The sequence below is a fragment of the Ornithorhynchus anatinus genome, chromosome 14 (assembly GCF_004115215.2).
Source record: "Ornithorhynchus anatinus isolate Pmale09 chromosome 14, mOrnAna1.pri.v4, whole genome shotgun sequence".
Taxonomy (NCBI): domain Eukaryota; kingdom Metazoa; phylum Chordata; class Mammalia; order Monotremata; family Ornithorhynchidae; genus Ornithorhynchus; species Ornithorhynchus anatinus.
Window position 1 is genome coordinate 11,454,946 of NC_041741.1, and position 17,711 is coordinate 11,472,656.

General features: G+C 44.9%; 1 protein-coding gene across 3 annotated transcripts in view; it reads left to right on the forward strand.

The window, feature by feature from the left end:
• Positions 1-7,212: 7,212 nt before the first annotated feature.
• ARHGAP5 (Rho GTPase activating protein 5) overlaps positions 7,213-17,711 on the forward strand; it is a 67,654-nt gene continuing 57,155 nt past the window's right edge. For 2 of the 3 annotated variants that reach the window (XM_029079547.2, XM_029079549.2), the window contains exon 1: positions 7,213-7,386. The gene's annotated coding sequence lies outside the window, so the exon portion shown is untranslated. Of the gene's footprint in view, positions 7,444-17,711 lie in introns of all 3 variants that reach the window. The other variant, XM_029079548.2, reaches the window with a different exon arrangement.

Consider the following 17,711-nt stretch of genomic DNA (forward strand, 5'->3'; position numbering starts at 1 on the left):
ACAAATTTAACAATGAGAAAAGGAGGAGTCAGTCAAGGATTTCAGGAGAAGATGGATCATAGGAGGCCCAAGAAAAAGCAATTGCAAGAGAATGAAGAGAGAAAATCCAGGCGTGTCAAGGAGGGAGATAAGAGAGAAGATAGAGACCACAGATCCATGTAACACACTTAAACATGAAGGAGAGGAGAAGAGGAGGTGAGGTTGAAAAAAGGGTGTTTTTATTTTGCAAAAAGAGTGAGACAAGCGAGTTAAAGACCGAAGAAAAGAAGCCAGACTAGGAGAGGTTGAAATATGTGAAAGGGGAAAAGAGTGGAAGCAAGCCTATCCTTGTGGTGAGTGGCGTGGGGTAGGTCTGAGGTACAGAAGGGAGATCTTGAGAACCAGCTAGAAAGGAGCAGGTTGTAGATGTAAAGGGGAAGATAACATAAAAGATGTCATCTGGGGGAATTGGTACCTAAAGGGAAGTTCTCTGCCTCTTTTCAGGCTGCAGAAGGAGAGTGTGGGGTCACCAGCATCACGGGGCATGTGGAAAAGGAATTTGGTAAAGCCAGGATTCCCAGCATCCAGTTCCTACTCCCTAAGCTATCTGAAAATGGTGTGCAGAACACTACAGGCTTCCGGAGACTTCTGTACCGATGTCCTCATCCTGCATCAATCCATCAATCATTCAGATTTATCGAGCGCTTACTGTGTGCAGAGTTCTGTGTTAAGCAATTGGGACCATATGTATTACGGAGTTGGTAGACACATTCCCAGCCCACAGCAAGCTTACAGTCTAGAAGGGAATCTACTGAGAAGGAGCACGGTGAGCTCAGAAGGCCAAATAGGTTTAGCCAGGACCCGGGGTTGAGAGGCAGCCTCTCTCCTCTGGCTCTTCCTGCTCCAGATTTGGGAAGGGAGGGTTCCTGGCACAGCTTCAAGAATGACTTTGGGGCTGGGAGTTGGACCAAGAGCACCGACTGGGAAAAAGCCTTAAATTCAGAGTATTGGGAACTCCCAGTAAGGGGTTGCAGGCCAGCCCAGTGACCTGACGACTATGTGCAGCCATGGATTATCTCAGTCAGAATCTGAGGGTGGAGACTACAAATGACCGGTGGTCAGTGAGGGGTTAATGGTAACATGATTGTTTCTAGTTTGTCTGGATTTCTACAGATTCAATAACCAAAGTCCCAACTGAAATGACCACATTGAAAAGTGCAAATCATAGGAAAAAAAATTAGCCAGCAAAGTGAAGAGTTAAATGTGCTGTCCTAGGCTGTATACAATTCCTCACCCAATCGATCGATTGATCAATCTGTATCAGTCAATCTATATTAATCGATGATATTTACTGAGTGCTTACTTTGTGCAGAGCACTGTGCTAGTCACTTGGGAGAGCGATAACAATTATTGTATGGATTAAGCACTTACTGTGTGCTGGGCACCGTACTGAGCGCTGGTGTGGATACAAGCTAATTGGGTTAGACACAGTCCCTGTTCCACCTGGGGCTCACAGACTCGATCCCCATTTTATAGATGAGGTAACTGAGGCACAGAAAACTTAAGTGACTTACCCAAGGTCACACAGCAGACAAGTGGCAGAGCCGGGTTTAGACCCATGACCTTCTGACTCCCAGGCTCATGCTGTATCTACTACACCATTCAGCTGGTAGACGATGAGCATACAGCAAGTCTTCAGGGAGCATACAGTCTAGGGACAGCATTATTATCATACCTCATTATCGGCATCACAGTCATTGTCACAAAACTTCTATCGAATGCCCTTTGAGATGAGATAAAGTGGAAGGATAGAACCAAAATATTCCAATTAGATACCCTTGCAATCTTTAGCCTTAAGGGGTTAATGTTATTGGGGTGGCTTACATTCAAACTGCGATCTTTTATAAAAATTGCCCTGGAAGGGCCAGATGGCAAAACAATATCTCCTTTTGTGAGAAGAAATAACCCAAAGATTTTTGCCTAATTAAAGAATTTGTGCTGATGGGACTTGAATGAGTTGTTAGTCTTTAAGAAAAACAAGTGTCAGCCTTCCAAAACCTCCCAATCAAATATTAATCATTCGGAAATTGAATGCGGCTTTCAGTGGGAGGGGTGTGCTGTGACTCAAGCTGCCACCGTGCAATATTCTAATATGGGACATGGAAACTACCACTGAGATTTGAATCTGAAAGATAAAACTATAGATAATCAACAGCCCCAGCAAAGGGCTGGAGAACAAAATGCCAGAAGGTCAATGGCACCACTTCCCTTTCATTCCCGAGACATCTCATAATCATCCTAATTCTTGTCAAAATATTGTCAATGGCAGCAGCCAAGTCATAATTAGCACCTCTTCTTTATCCGCAAAATATCATGTGCCGTTTCCTACAAACAGGGGCAAACCCCCACCTGCTCACTCCTGCTGCATTATTCTGTGAGGTTGTTGAGACTGTCACAGAACCAATGTTACCTACTTACCTTTCATAGTACAAAGATCACATCCTCATCGTTTCTCATTAATAATAATAATAATAATGCTTGTTAAGAGTTTACTATGTGCCAAGCAGTGTTCTGGGGTAGATACAAGTAGTTTGGACACAGTCCCTGTTCCAACCTGGGCTCACACTCTTAACCCTCATTTTACAGGTGAGGTAACGGAGGCCCAGAGAAGTTAAGTAACTTGCCAGAGGTCACACAGCAGACATGTGGAACATGTAGAACCCAGGTCTTTCTAACTCCCAGGCCCATACTCTATCCACTCAGCCTCGCCGCTTTTTCCTCCCCTTTCCCCGATAAAGAAGGATTAACCCTTTAAAGTAATTGGGGGTACAAAGAAAAAAAATAGGTGGAAGGAGTCAAGCGTACAGTGCTTTGCCCACAGTAAGAGCTCAAGAAATACGATTGAACGACTTGCCCTCGTGGGGCCTTCTGTCCTTCTCCTTCTCTCCTTCTGCCCTCACCCCTGATCCAGGGAGAGCAGGACTCCAGAAAGCTTCCAAGGCAGGAGGCAGCAGAGGGAGGACCCTGTTGCTCTGTGGAGAGCAGCAGCTGTCTACAGTCCCATTTACTGAGAGACCTGGGGCCCCATTAGGCTTGAAGCTCTATGGAGTCTCGCCGAGAGGACCCGGAGGAGTTGCGGAGTCTCTGTCCAGAGTGTGTGTGCGGAGATATTTTTGGTCTTTGCTCAGTGGGCGTACTTCGGTGCTGAATTCTCAGACCAAGCACCTATGCAGAGGAACCAATTACAGGGCTTGGAGTTCACACCACTGACACTCTCTTGCCCCTGTGGGCCATATTACCCCTCCCGGGGCATGGAGTGCAATGGGCAACTAGGTGGGCAAGGATGTGGGCCGTTACAAAGTGCACGAAGAGAGAGGTCTTTTATGTGCAGACTGTCGTTTAGACTGTGAGCCCGTTGTTAGGCAGGGATTGTCTCTACCCTTTGCCTAATTGCACATTCCAAGCGCTTAGTACAGTGCTCTGCAGATAGTAAGCACTCAATAAATACATTGAATGAATGAATGAATGTGCAGGATCCCCACAGGGCAGGACCCATCGACGCCCAGCAGGTGGTTGTCTTGGGTAATCGTGGTATTCTCTAAGTGCTTACTATCCACCAAGCACTGCACTAAGCAATAGGGTGGATACAAGATAATCAGGTTGGATATTTGCCTAATGAATCCTTAAGTTGAAAATATTGATCCCTGGCTATAGATTTGTCCTGATAATTTTGTCCAGTGAAATGAAGAATGAACACCGGGCAAAGGAAACTTTTGTGATTAGAATGATCTGACCTAGTAGAACAAGCACTTTTTACATTTGGCACTGCTAACGCAAGAGTAAATGACCTAAGAGTCATTTGTTCTGGTTCAAAAATCATAATGGATTCCTCTTTTAAATCGCCTTTTGGGGTATGTATTTATGGCTGCTTATGCAGTCTGTTTTGTGGTCAATATCTGGGTGATGTTTCCTGATAATTCTATATGTTCTGCTCTTTCTAGGCTTGCATTTGTTCTTATCAAAGTGTTGAAATCCAAACAGACTCCCGACCCTAGGTACCCTAGTGTTCAAATAGATTTTTTTTCCTTATAGTAGTAGCATTTATTGAGTCCCCACTGGGTGCAATACAATGAACTATTTGGGGAATCACCAAACAAAAGCGTCATGTTCCCTTGCCCATAAAGAGCTTCCGCTCTTAATCAAGCCTTTCAGATTCTCTATCATCTTGGAGAAAATCAGAAATAATTTGTAACTCTTAGCTGATACTAATCAGTGAAAAAGCTTTTAATCACAACAGGTAAAATGTGTGTGAGGAATGCCTTCGGACAATGAAATAAAAAAAGATCCTATTTAGCTATGCCACTGAGAAGAGTCAAGGAGATGGGACAAGAAAGGAAGTCAGTTTCATTTCTTGGGGATGAGGGAGGAGGAGTTTGTGAAGGGGAAATGGGTGAGAAGCAATCTTATTACTAAAATCATTATGGAAAACTAAAAGTTTTGATGATTTGCTACTGATGATTACTCGTGTTATGCTGACAGTTTCAACCCCTTTCTTCCAAGATCCTAGAGTTAATTAGATACATCCTATGTAATATCCTGCACTTCATCTTTGAAGGTGATGCTTTTGACAGCGGGATCTTAAACGGTGCATGTGGCTGTATCTTTGAAGACCCATATGTGACCAACACTCCATTCCTCAGTGTCCACGTAAAGACTGTCCCTCACCACGGTGACGTATTGGCTCTCTGCAGCACCTGTTGCTATTTTTGAAACTCCACTTGGTTTCTCCATTTTCTTAAAGCCTCTCTATGTATTTATGAACTCTGTCTGATCCAAGTGTGACATATGATGATAGGCCAACATTTAAAGAATTCACTCTACTGAGAAAAATGTTAATGCTTTCTCATCTTTGTTTATAAGGCTGAAACTCCCATTCTCACCCTTTCCACTCCCAAAGATTTTGCATAAGAATCAATAAATAGTTAACAAGCATTTGGAGCTCCAGTTTTCCAATTTCCATTCAAAGAAGCAACCTCCCGACACAGACACAAGAGGGTTAAACTAATTGGCAAGACATTTGCATGAACAATTTGCAGGATTCCTTGAGTCAGAGGTGAAGATGAAATCAGTGCTTGAAGATTCTTGATCCTGGCCTTCAGTCTACAGATTTTACTGCTAAAAAAGATAGGGTGGGGGAAAGGCTGGGAGAAAGGAAAGACTGCTCTCCTAGAAGATCCTGACATTTTTACTGACACAAATATTTTTTTAACAGATTTTACTGGCAGGCAATTTTCGTTGTTTCTTTACTGACAGTCCATAAATGTACTTATAGCTGGCAGCAGCTGCATCATTTTCGCCCTCCAAAACAACCTTGGATAACAGCACTACTTATATAACTTAAGAAATAAAGAATAATGTGAATTTACAAGGCTTTGGATATTTGGCTTTACTGATGATAACTAGTTTTAATGTAGAACTAAATCACTCCCCAAAGCGACATTACCCTTCCTTCCCAAACAACTCCATGTCCTAACCAGAAACCGGCATAGGTCTGAACTAATACTTTGATTTACTGGACTTGGCTTTAAAAGCGGGGTGACCCATGCAAGCCCTGTCCCCAGAAAGAGAAGACTTGACTCTTTCCCCCCCAGGACTGATCGGTCCCTTCCTCCCCTCCGCCAGATCTCCAGACCTTTCTAAAATGACTAAATTACTCCCGGGGTCGGGGGCTAGCTTCACCCCTGGCTTTCTAGAAATAAACTCCTTGTCCTCGGTGGGCGTTTCGCCTTCTTTCGAGAAAGTGTGACAGGAGGGCCCTGGAAATGCGACCGTTCTTCAATCTCTACCACTATTTATTAAGGGCGGCTGATGTGCAATTAAGGGTGGCCGTACTGAGTGGAGAGGGCCTGGGAGAGGGAGAGAGAAAAAGGGTTGGGAATTCCCAGTGGTGCCCAAGCCCACGAGGGGAGCTCGGCCAGGTTCCACCGAGGGGAGTAAGGCCCTGAGAAAAACCCAACCGCAACTACAAGCCGGCAGCTTGGACTGGACCGGGACATGTACAGGTATGTGTGTACACATTTGTCTGCTGTGTGACTTTGGGCAAGTCACTTAACTTCTCTGTGCCTCAGTTACCCCATCTGTAAAATGGGGATTAAAACTGTGAGCCCCACCTGGGACAACCTGATGACCTTGTACCCCCCCCAGCGCTTAGAACAGTGCTTTGCACATAGTAAGTGCTTAAGAAATGCCATCATCATTATTATATATATTATATATATATATGTATACATGTTTGTGTGTGTCTATAGGCATACATGTACACGTTTGTGTATGTATACAGGCACACAAATGCACACGTTTGTGTATGTATACACATATATGCACACATTTGTGTATGTATACACACACATATACGCACACGTTTGTGTATGTGTATATATACACATATATGTACACATTTGTGCATGTATATATACATATATATGTACACGTTTGTGTGTGTATATATACACACGAATATATATGTACGTGTGTGTAGTATATATGTGCGTCGGTGAGGCGGGGGAAAGGGGCAAGCGCAGGCCGGGCATTTCTGGCCGGGCATTGAGCCAATTTTGCAGAGAGACGCTGGGAGCTCTGAACCGAATTCCCGAGACGGGGCCGGGAATATCCGGGCGGGCGGGCGGGGGGGAGGGGGGAAGGGGAGGGCTCAGGAGCGAGGGAATTGGGCCGCTGAGTGACACGGACGGAGAGGGAGGGAAGGAAGGGCCCCGAGGGGGAGGGGGAGGGAGGGAAAGGGAGAAGGTGAGAGGGAACGACAGGAGAGGGAGGCCAGCCAATAGGAAGGGAGGACGGCCCGGAGGGGGGCGGGAGAGGGGGGGAATTCAGCCAATGGGAGAGCGGAGACGAGGGCGAGCGGCTCCCCCCCCGCCCCCCATCCCGGCTCGCGCCTACCCGGATTCCCGGGAGAGCAGGGGGCGGGGCGCGCGCGCGCCCCCGGCGGTGACTGCGTCGGCCGTCCCCGGGCGCGCGCGCGAGGGCGCACGCTCCGTCCCGGGCGCGCGCAGGGAGAGATGCTGAGGTAAAGTTCGGGAGAGAGAGAGAGAGAGAGAGCGAGCGCGAGCGCCAGCCAACCGTCAGCCGGAGCCGGAGCCGGAGCCGGGCGGCCGCCATTACTGAGCCCCGCGCGGGGCTGAGGGGAGAAGGAGGGGAGGGTAGGGGAGGGTAGGGGAGGGCAGGGGAGGGCAGGGCAGGGACGGGCTTCCACGGCAGCCGCGAGCCCGGAGGTCGCCGAGCCCCGAGGAGGAGGAGGAGGAGACGGCGGCGGCGGCGCGATCTCTCCCCCCGGAATGTCGCCGCCGGGAATGTCGCCGCCGGGAAGGCGGCGGAGAAGAGCCACGGCCTTAGGTAGGACCGACCGCCCGTCGCCGGCCCCCATCCGACATGGCCGCAGGGCAAGGCCAGGTGAGGGGGCGGCGGCCCAACCGAACCGAACCCCTTTCCGGGACCCCGCCGCCTCTCCTCCCATAACGACTTCCACCTGGACGGGGACACCGGGCTTCCCCCCCCCCCCCCCATCTCGGCCTAAAACTTCCTCCACTTCCTCCACCCCCTTTGATTAATATCATTTTCCCCCAGCCCCTTGGATCAACACTATTTTTTCCCCCCTCCCCGCAGTTTCCCACCTAGGGGTGGGAGAGGGAGGTCCCGGCCCGGGCTCCGGATCGCCCCGGGCAACAGAGCACCCGATCCCCAGCGCCACTCCATTCCACTCCAGCACTTTTCCTTTATTTCCCCCCCCCCCCCTTTTATCCACGGGAGTAACCTTTAGACTCCCTCTTTTCTCCTACCGAGGAAAAGTACCGGGGAGGAGGGCGGGTGGAAGAGGCGTGCGGCGCCTGCGCGCACACAGGCGTATACACGGAGACACACACATTGCGTAGCCACACACACGCGTGTGCCCTCCCCGGGGCGCGCACCGGCTCCCCGGTGTGCACACTTTCCACCCCCACCCTCTGCCGACCGGTCCTTTGGGGGTGGGGAAGGAGGTGGGCGCGGGCAGGGAGAGCGGGAGGGGCCGCCGAAAAAGGACAGGCGGGGAAAGTTTCAGCAGGGACGAAGGGGACACCATTAACCTTCCTCCGAGAAGGAGACTCCGGGATGGGGGATTGGCCTAGCAGCCGGACGGCCTTGCACCTTCGTTGGACCTGGAGTGAAAGAGGCGGCTTTGGGGGAAGTTTGGATCCCGCGGGGAGGTGGGGTTTCCGTCTCTGGGGCTCCCCCCAGCTAGGCCAAGGGGCCACACTTGGAAAAAAGGAAATCAAGGCGGCCGAGGGAGACGGTGAAGGGCGGCACAAGGTCTGCCAAGAGTCGGGAAGGGTCTAAGACACCACGGTGGTGGTGCCGTGATATCGATTCGACGGGTCAGTAATTTGGGCAGAGCCCGGGGGCCGCTCCCGCCTCCAAGGGAGCGACATTAAGCGTGGCAGAAACGTTTTCGGCCTAGGCCCCACAGGGACCACGTAATCCCGGGGAGTTTTCGAGTTAAGACTTGATTTGGCCAATTAGCCGGGATGCGTTTTCCTTTTCTCGCTGCCCCCCCCCGCCCCCCCGGAATAACCGAGCCTTTCCGTCCGATGCAGTAAAACGAGAGCAGGGGAGGGAGGAATGAATCCCGGGACGAGCCGCTGGGCAAGCAGTGGGCCCAAAGGGCTTCTTGCCCATCGTGGTTGTGATTATTTTGAGGGCTTTTAGTTCCTTTCAGCGGCTCTCGTGGTCCCAGTCGGAATTATTCTTAAAAATGAAAACGTCGTGGGCGCCCCTGGCTAAGAGGATGTCATCCAAGTTTAGGGACCCATCACCCGTGTCGTTTCCCCATTCAGAAAACGAATGGATCTGTGGAGTTTCGCGTGGCCCGCTTTGAAAAATCACGTTTTACTCCTAAAAATTGGCACCGTTCAGCCGAGGGTGCAAGAGCGGGAGTGTGATGTGGGGATTTGACTCGGAGCTGTGTCATTTGCTCTGGGCCTTGCAAATAGAGGCCGGAGGATTGAACTTGAAATGGATAGCAGTGCCTTTTTAAGCGTATCTTGGGTGAAGTGTAGGTAAACGGTATATCTCGGTAATATAATTAACCCCAGTATATCCTTTTTAAAAGCACAGTGTTTCTCAAAGAGGCTTGATTAAAGATTTGAAAAGAAGATTAAAAAGGATTTTCAACCCTCTCGTACTACTTGTAGCCTCTTTTTTAACCCTGGACAAATGAATGCCCCGTATTGGTTATGAAAATAATTAGGTATGCTGTTTTAAAAGGAGAGCTTTTGTAGACATTACATTTTTAAAGTAAAAAGGGAGGCATCCACTCTGAATTTCCCGCACAGTTTCTGTAGATAAGATGTCATTCTTCAGTGATGTTAGATTTATTTCTCAACAGTTTTACTGCAGTCTTGTAAACAAGTCCAAAAAAATCGAGTAGCCTGTAACCTTCTATTACTCCCTAGTCCTCCAAGGAGGTACAAAGGTAGAAAAGAATGCTTATTTCACGTATTTTACTCTCTACTGGTCATAAATAATCACCCTGAGATAAAATATGTGCACATCTGACCAGATGTGAGGCATTTAATTCAGTGGAAAATTCAGTGGACACTGACATTTATTCAGGGGATCATTCAATTTTGGAAATTAAGGATTGTGTAAAATCCGTTAATTTTATATAATTTGTGATTTTTTGGGGTTTTGATACTGCGCTTAGATGGACAGCAAAACTAGATGGGGGTGTATATTATTTTTAGGTCTTAAATTGAAAATGCTTTATAGTGGGCTAAGTCTCAATACTGCTGGGGATATGTATGTAGGCTTTTAAGACATTTAAATCTTGAAACTTAAATTTTATATATGGGAAGAAACTGGTTAACTAACTTTCATTTCCCTCTTTGGCTTCCCAACAGGGAAGAGTTTTTGCAGTCTGTTTCCAAGCTCTTATTTGTGGCATTGTCATCTCTGCCGCTTTACCTTGTCTCCTCTTGTAATCTTTCATCTGCTGTTTTTTGCCAAGATCCTTCCAGTTGTTTTCCATATTTCTCTGTATGAGGATCACTTAAAGGGGACAAAAATCATGCAGCTATTTTTTGGGAGGGAAGGGATTGTTGGCCCTCAGACATCGGCGGCTTTCCCCAAGAGTGTGTGTGTGTAGAAATGTAATGCACCCTCATCTTAAACACAGCCTTCAAAGTCCTGGCGCAAGAAGGATGAAATGACACTCGTGGAAGTGAATGTGTCTGTGAGTGGTGATGGTGGGGCAGGATGGATCCCCAGGGGAGCCCTTTTAGAAGTTATCTAGAGAAATACTAGTACAAGCAACTGGTTTGGGCCGAGCTAGGTGATGTTTAGCTAGGACGGTTAAATCCGCCCTTTCCTCTCCATCCAAACTTCTACCACGTTAATACAGTCATTCATCTTATCAGCTGCGTCAGCCTCCTTGCCCACCTCCCAATCTCCTGTCTCTCCCCATTCCAGTCCATACTTCACTCTGCTGCCCAGATCATTTTTTTACAAAAACGCTCAGGACATGTTTCCCCACTCCTCGTGAAACTCCAGGGGTTGCCCATCCACCTCTGCATCAAACCAAGACTCCTCACCCTTGGGTTTAAAGCACTCAACCATCTTGCTCCCTCCTCTCTTCTAGTACATCCCAGCCCTCACACTTGACTCCTCTGATGCTGACCTTCTCACTGTGCCTCGATCTCATCTATCTTGCCACCGACCCCTGGCCGACCACATCCGGCCCCTGGCCTGGGACACCCTCCCTCCTCAAATTCGACAAATACTTTCTCCCCCAGGCCCCCCAAAACTTATTGAGGACACATCTCCTCCAAGAGGCCTTCTCTGACTAAGCCCCCTTTCCTCTTCTCCCCTTCCCTTGTATGCAGCTCTGACTTGCTACCTTTGTTCATCCCCTCTCCCAGCCCCAGAGCACTTAGGTTCGTTATCTGTCATTTATTTACCTTAATGTCTCCCCCCACCCCCCAGGCTGTAAGCTCTTTGTGTGTCTTTATTCTGTATTGTACTCTCCCACGCGCTTAGTACAGTGCTCAGCACACAGCGTTCAGTAGGTAGGGTTGAGTGAATGAATTGTAAAATGCTTAGATATTTCTCTAGAATTGCTCAAGATAAGTGGAGCAGTCCAGGGCCTGTACCTCACTAAATCAAATTGTATACTCTTCTTATGTAGAAGTACTCTTACCCTCTGACTTTGTTTTCATAGTCCATTCTGTTTACATGTCTAGGCCATTCTTTGTTGGGTTTTTTTTTTCTTTTAAAACATTAGTCATCTCTGACTCTGAAGTATAACTCAGACTTTTAATTTTTTCTAGCTCTAAAATTTTAGTCCATCTTTTCATTCTTTTGTGACTTATCTCTAGGGTATATTTTTTGTTTCTGGTTGTGGTTTTTTTGGGGTTTTTGTTATTGATTTTTTGTTAATGTTTTTTGTTTTTTCGTTGTGTTTTTGGTTATTCAGTCTCCATTCTCTGGTGGTTTTTCTCTCTACTTAATCCAGCTTCATTCAGCATGTTTCTTTTGAGCGCTGCCTTCTGTAAATGGAATTCCCGAGCATATAGATTCCTCAGTGAATTTATTTAAAAACCAAATTATTAATTTTAGAGAAATGCCTGGAATTGAGAATTTGAGTCACTGACCTTTCTCCCAAGATGGTGTAGAATAGCGGATTGTAAATTTCTGGAAGGGCAGGGTTTGGATCTTGTTCTAACTCAATTATTTTGGTATACTGCTCTGCATATAGTAGGCATTCAGTAAATGCTGTTAATTGATCATTGGGTTGTACAATACATTTATATGTGATTTCCGTGAAAGGAAATGCTATAGTTCAATAAACGCAGTGAAATAAATTTGTATTGGAAAATAAGTGCAAGTTTCTGAAATCTGGGATTTGAAAGTGCAGCCATAATCTAAACAATCCTGTCCTGAAATATTTCAAGTTGCGGTTATCAAATTTAATTCTAAATCATTCAGGGGTGGTTATCCATGTGGTAGATTATCTGTATCTGCTTTGCTTTCTTTAGGTATTTGCCTTTTGGAACCTACTCTGGAACCCACTAGAAAATAGAAAAGGAAATTCCAACCAGAGCTATGCCAACTTGTTCCGTCTTTTCTGCAGTGTTTACATTTTTTGTGAGTGTGTGTGTGTGACAGGGTGTAATGGTATTTAGGATTTTTTTAAATCAAACTCTATCTGGCAATTTATAGAATAGATGAGAATTCTAAGTGACTCTGACATGGAGAAATTGTTAAATCCTAAATAACTGGAACTGAAAAATATGCTAAATAATGAATATAGGAAGATTCATTTAAGGAGAGAATCCTTAGTTTTCCCTAGTTTTGAGTTCTCTGTTAAGGATGAGGAAACATTGAGGAAGGTTCAAAGGAAGTCAAAGAAAATGAAAAAGGGCAGGCTGAAAATGTACATAAGGAGAAAATGGAAGGAACTGGGATTATTTAGACTTGACCAAAATAGTGTGGTAATATAACTTCTTTGATGTACTTCAAGATTGAGACAATAATCATCTCATTAGTCACTGAGGAGCTGAGCCTAAATTTCAGAGATTTGGTATATAGAGAATTTCAAAAGTAAGAGCTCTTAGGCTATAGAGCAGGTCACCAAGGGAAGTTATAAGTCTAGGAGTAGAATAGGCCCCTACCTAGACTAAAGGTCTCTTCTAGGCCTTGATTTTGGGGATTTCCCTAGTAGAGATAGTAAAAAAGAGTTTTTAATCAACCTGTTTCTTCATCTCTCTTTCAAAATCTGTAGAATCATTTTTAGCCATATTTCAGATAGATTAAAATAATCGGTCCACCTGCAAGCTTTTACTGGTCCACTTAATTTTTCCCCAGGCACTTGGAATGATGAATTAATAGCAGTGAGCATCAGTAGTGTGGAGAAATAATATACCACTGCTGTGAGCTTGACTGTAGTCGGGAGCTGCAGAGGATGCAGCAATGCAAAATGGGAACTGTGGTGGGATAAGCAATCTTTTATTTGCTCTCCATTATTTGCCACCTTCAAGCGAGAAGTCACTTCTTAAGGTGCGATGGTCTCTACACCTCCCTCCTCCAATGCCTTCGTGTTGGGGAGGTGGAGAAACAGAAGCCACACTAATGAGAGAGTTGCTGGGAGTGCACATTCCCCGCTCTGTCCCGTGAAAAGGATTTTATTCAGTTTGATATCGTGGGCGTTTTATTCGTGGTGAACTTTGCATTTGGGGAAACTTAGGCCTTGACTGTCGTGACTGTCGTATACGTGGACAGTTGTTTCATCAGGAACACATTCTACCCAAAATGCATATCCTTACCTCCACCTAAGACAGCGAAGGACTCCTTAAAATATTTCCTGTCTTTATATGGCACTTATTTTTCCAAATGCCGTTATCAATATTATATCATTTTATTCCTGAGAAGTATGGGGAGGCAGGTATTTTTCCTGCATTGCAGTTAAATGAGTTGCCCCAAAGGTTTATACCACAGTCCAATTAAAGGCTGAGCCGAGAGAGAACCCATGTCCTCTGACCGGACTATACTCTTCCTACTGGGCAAGATCGCCTTTTGCAAGTGGCATAATTGGGCTCCTTGTTGCTAATAATTTGGATTTACCTGCAAGCTGTTTGTTCTTTTTCTGCCCAATTTATTTTAGGCAGGTTTGCAAAGGTCATATAATTGGATATGTGCTGTATGTGGTGGTTTGGATTCAGCTCCATAGTCTTGAAGAGGGGAGCGTTGTAAGTGCTATCAGTTGTAAATTTTTGTTTTATTTCAGACATGGAGCATTTAAATAACTTCCTAATTACAAATTTCTCTGACAAATTTCCTTCATAGTTTTAAAAACAGACACTTCCTTTGTTTTGATAACATGACACAAGCAACAGTTGTATTTGCAATAACACTAAAGCTTATTTTAGCTAGCCCAAAATTCAACATTGAGTTTAATTTTAGACAGTGCTTCATGACATTTGTAGAATACAGCTTTCTTAAACATCCCGAGGTTGGTAGATTAGTCTAAGTTCTTAGCGCTAAAGAAAAATTTCACAATTTTTAACTTTAGTAAATAATTTGCAGTAGGTTGGCTGTGTGTATATTGCTCAATGTCTCCGGTTTTGACCGAATTTTTTTTGAACTTTAAAGTTGTATCATTTTATGATCTCTAGTACATGTGCCTTGTTGATTCAGGTTTTTGTTTCTCCCTTTGTTCTGTCTATTGCTTGGTCATTTTATTGGTCTGCCAGTATAAACAGAGGAAGGGAAAAGGGATGACACATTCCTTGATCAATTTTAGATATTAGGATCTAATCCCAACTCCAAACTGAACTGTTTGGATTCTTCTGGGACCACTTGGATTCCTTTTCGTTTGTCAGTCGTTCATCTCTCGTAAAATAATTGCAATTTTCTCTCCCGACAGCCATTTTTGAAGTAATTTGCACAAATGCTGATTTCATAAACGTAGATAAGTCTTTTGAATTGAACCTAAATTTCATGAACTGATGTTTAAATTGTGTTTTGTTGATTAGTTATGCTTTCATATTTATTCATGACAAGTTTTTTCCCCCCTCTTTCCCCTGAAATTGGCTTGCTCTCACAGTGTTTCGTTTTCCGGTGTTTTAGTAAAAAAATCTTCCAAAAGGAATGGGAGAGTGGGCTATGCTTGAGCCCTTCTCTTTTCCACTATCCTTTTAGGGGAAGCAAGTGTCCTCAAAAGAGAATCAAATTTCATAAGTTTTGAGGTGATTGGGATACTGGTTGCTATATTATCGAACTTCTTTAAATACTTAAATCTAAAGAGTTGAGAGCTTTATGCAAGGCAGTATTTGGTAAAATGATATTCTCTTATCGTTCATAGAAAAGTAAAATTCTGAAAAGAAGTCTTAAGGCGAACCTTGTTGAATAATGAAATAAATAGGCGGCTTGGGCTGCTAGCCAGCTATGTGACATGGTGTTCTAGTGTTGCATAATTCCTGGAAAAAATTTCTAGGGAGAATCCCTTATTCATCTTAATGGAATCTTATGTGATATGTTCCTTCAAAAATCATTGAAGGATCCTAGAAAACTGAAAATGCCTGAGATTTTAATGGGACTTTTTCCTTTTAATGTTAAGCTCAGGAGGATGCCCCAAAGTAAATTCTCTGAAAAGAGAATTAGAGGCCATGTGGAGTCAACATTTTATCTGGGCCTTCTACAAGACAATACCAATATAAAAAGTAGAATTTTCACATACACTTTCTGAACACTATACAAGTAAAACTCGTTGGGGACCCAGATAAGTCTATTTAATGCACGCACATACTCTGATCAGTTTACAAAGTTCATTATTTTCACTTAATTCGTGAGGGACATTTCAGTGTGTTCTGAAGACAGCACAAAGTAAAAGAAGCTAAGTCCTGGAAAATTCAGAAGTAAGGAGTGTGTATTCCTGTTCTGAGGCTACGGTGATGAAACTTCTGACAGGGTAGAGCAGTGTGCATGAAGGACACATTTGGAATGCAGATTTACACTTGTAACTTTTATTTAGTGTAAAATGAAAACGTTGGTGCCGAAATGACTCAATTCTGCCAATGTGTAAAGTAAAAAACAAAACCGTTTTTAAGGTTCAGTTTACTGTTTATCAAATGGTGCCTTGATGTTGTGATTTTTCAAGACACAGGTCTTCTGAGTCCCAGCTCCATCCTTTTTTTCCACCATACTGTGCTGCTTTCCCTGTCATGTTCACAGTGGAAATGTATTCCACTCAGTTCTAACCATAAAGTTTATTTCCCCTACACATATTTGATAGAGAAGAAGCGTGGCACACAGGCCTGGGAGTCAGAAGGTCGTGGGTTCTAATCCTGGCTCCACCACTTGTCTGCTGTGTGACTTTGGGCAAGTCCCTTAACTTCTCTGTGCCTCGGTTGCCTCATCTGTAAAATGGGGATTGAGACTGTGAGCCCCATATGGGACAGGGACTGTGTCCAACCTAATTTGCTTGTATCCACCCCAGCGCTTAGTACACTGCCTGGCACATAGCAAAGCGCTTAAAAATTGCCATAATTATACGGGAAGCAGTATGGCTTAGCAGATAAAGCACGGGCCTGAGAGTCAGAAGGCCTTGGGTTCTAATCCTGGCTCTGCCACGTGTCTGCTATGTGACCTTGGGTAAGTCACTTCACTTCTCTGGGCCTCAGTTCCCTCATCTATAAAATGGGGATCAAGAGTGTGAGCCCCACGTGGGACAGGGACTGTGTCCAACCTGATAACCTCGTATCTACCCCAGTGCTTAGAACAGCGCTTGGCCCATTGAATGTACTTAACAAGTACCGTAATTATTATTATAGACTGATGTTCAGGAGCCAAGGAGTGTTCTAACAATGCACGTCTACCTAAATAGAAAACAATCTCAGAAGAAATAGCTATGGGTAAGTTTCAGCACTTAGAACAGGGCTTGGCAATAGTAAGCGCTTAACAAATACCATCGTTGTTATTTCTTGTGGACAAGAAATTTGTGCTTTGACTAAACTCTCCTTAGCGCTTAGTATCGTGCATTGCCCCCAGTAAGCACTCGATACCCCTACTAGAGTGGTAAGCACTAAGAAGAATGCTCTGCACATAGAACGTGTTCAATAAATTCCCTTAAATGTATGAACTGAATACTATACTACTCAGTATTTGCAGCAGTAGAGCCCTCAGCCTCCCACCCATCAGGTAGTCATCCTAGGGCCTCATTTCCTTCCTCCTTTGCTCCATCATGGCAGGAAGGACACATGCAGTAGCAGCTACGGCCTTCCACAAAATCTGGAATGTTGGGAAGGCCAGGGTGGCTGCCCTGTAGCTTATTTCCACACCTTTGACTCTTGGACTCTGCCTGAGATGCCATTGCAACAGTGTTATTATTTAGTAGGAACTGAACTTTAAACTGTTGTAAATTGTTTCCTAGTGCCATTCCAGTGACAGAGATTGTCAGAGAAAGTTGTGAAATGTTTGAAAAGGCAGTTTTTGCTTCTTCTAACCTCCTTGAATTTCACCCCTTATTTATCCTTGCAGTAATGACAGACACAACATGATTCTTTGATTACCTGGGGGTTTTCGGGAACACGACTGTTATTTAGGAATAATAGACTGTAAACCCCTCTTTAGGCTATAATCCTGTTGTGGACAGGGAGCATGACTACTAACTCTGTCCTGTACTCTCCCAAGCACTCAATAAATGTCATTGATTGATTTGGAATAGCGGGAGCGGGAGAAAGTCCAAGGATATAATGAATTAGTACAGATGTATCAGGAAGTAGCAGTATGAATAATTGTATATGCAAATAAATATGTGAATCAAAAGATACAGAAATGCTGAGGATAGGCTTGGCCAGGGGATTCTCGGATGACACGAGACTGGGATATTGAGAATTGATCATGGAAAATTTTCCTGGAGGCGGTTGAGTTTTAGGAGGACTTTGAAGATGGGAGAAGCTGCATCCTGGATTTTGGAAGGGGATGAAGTTCCAGGGGTCCAGCATAAGCGAGAGATCAGAGGGCGGGAGAATTGAAAGCAGAGTGCAGAATTTGGGTGAACAAAGAACGTGAGCTGTGGGTCGGTGGGTGAAGAGCTGATTCATTAAGGTGGAGAAAGTTGATGGAAAGCCTTGAAGTTAGCGATATGGAGTTTCTGTTTAAGGCGGAGGAAGATGGGTAGCCACCGGAAG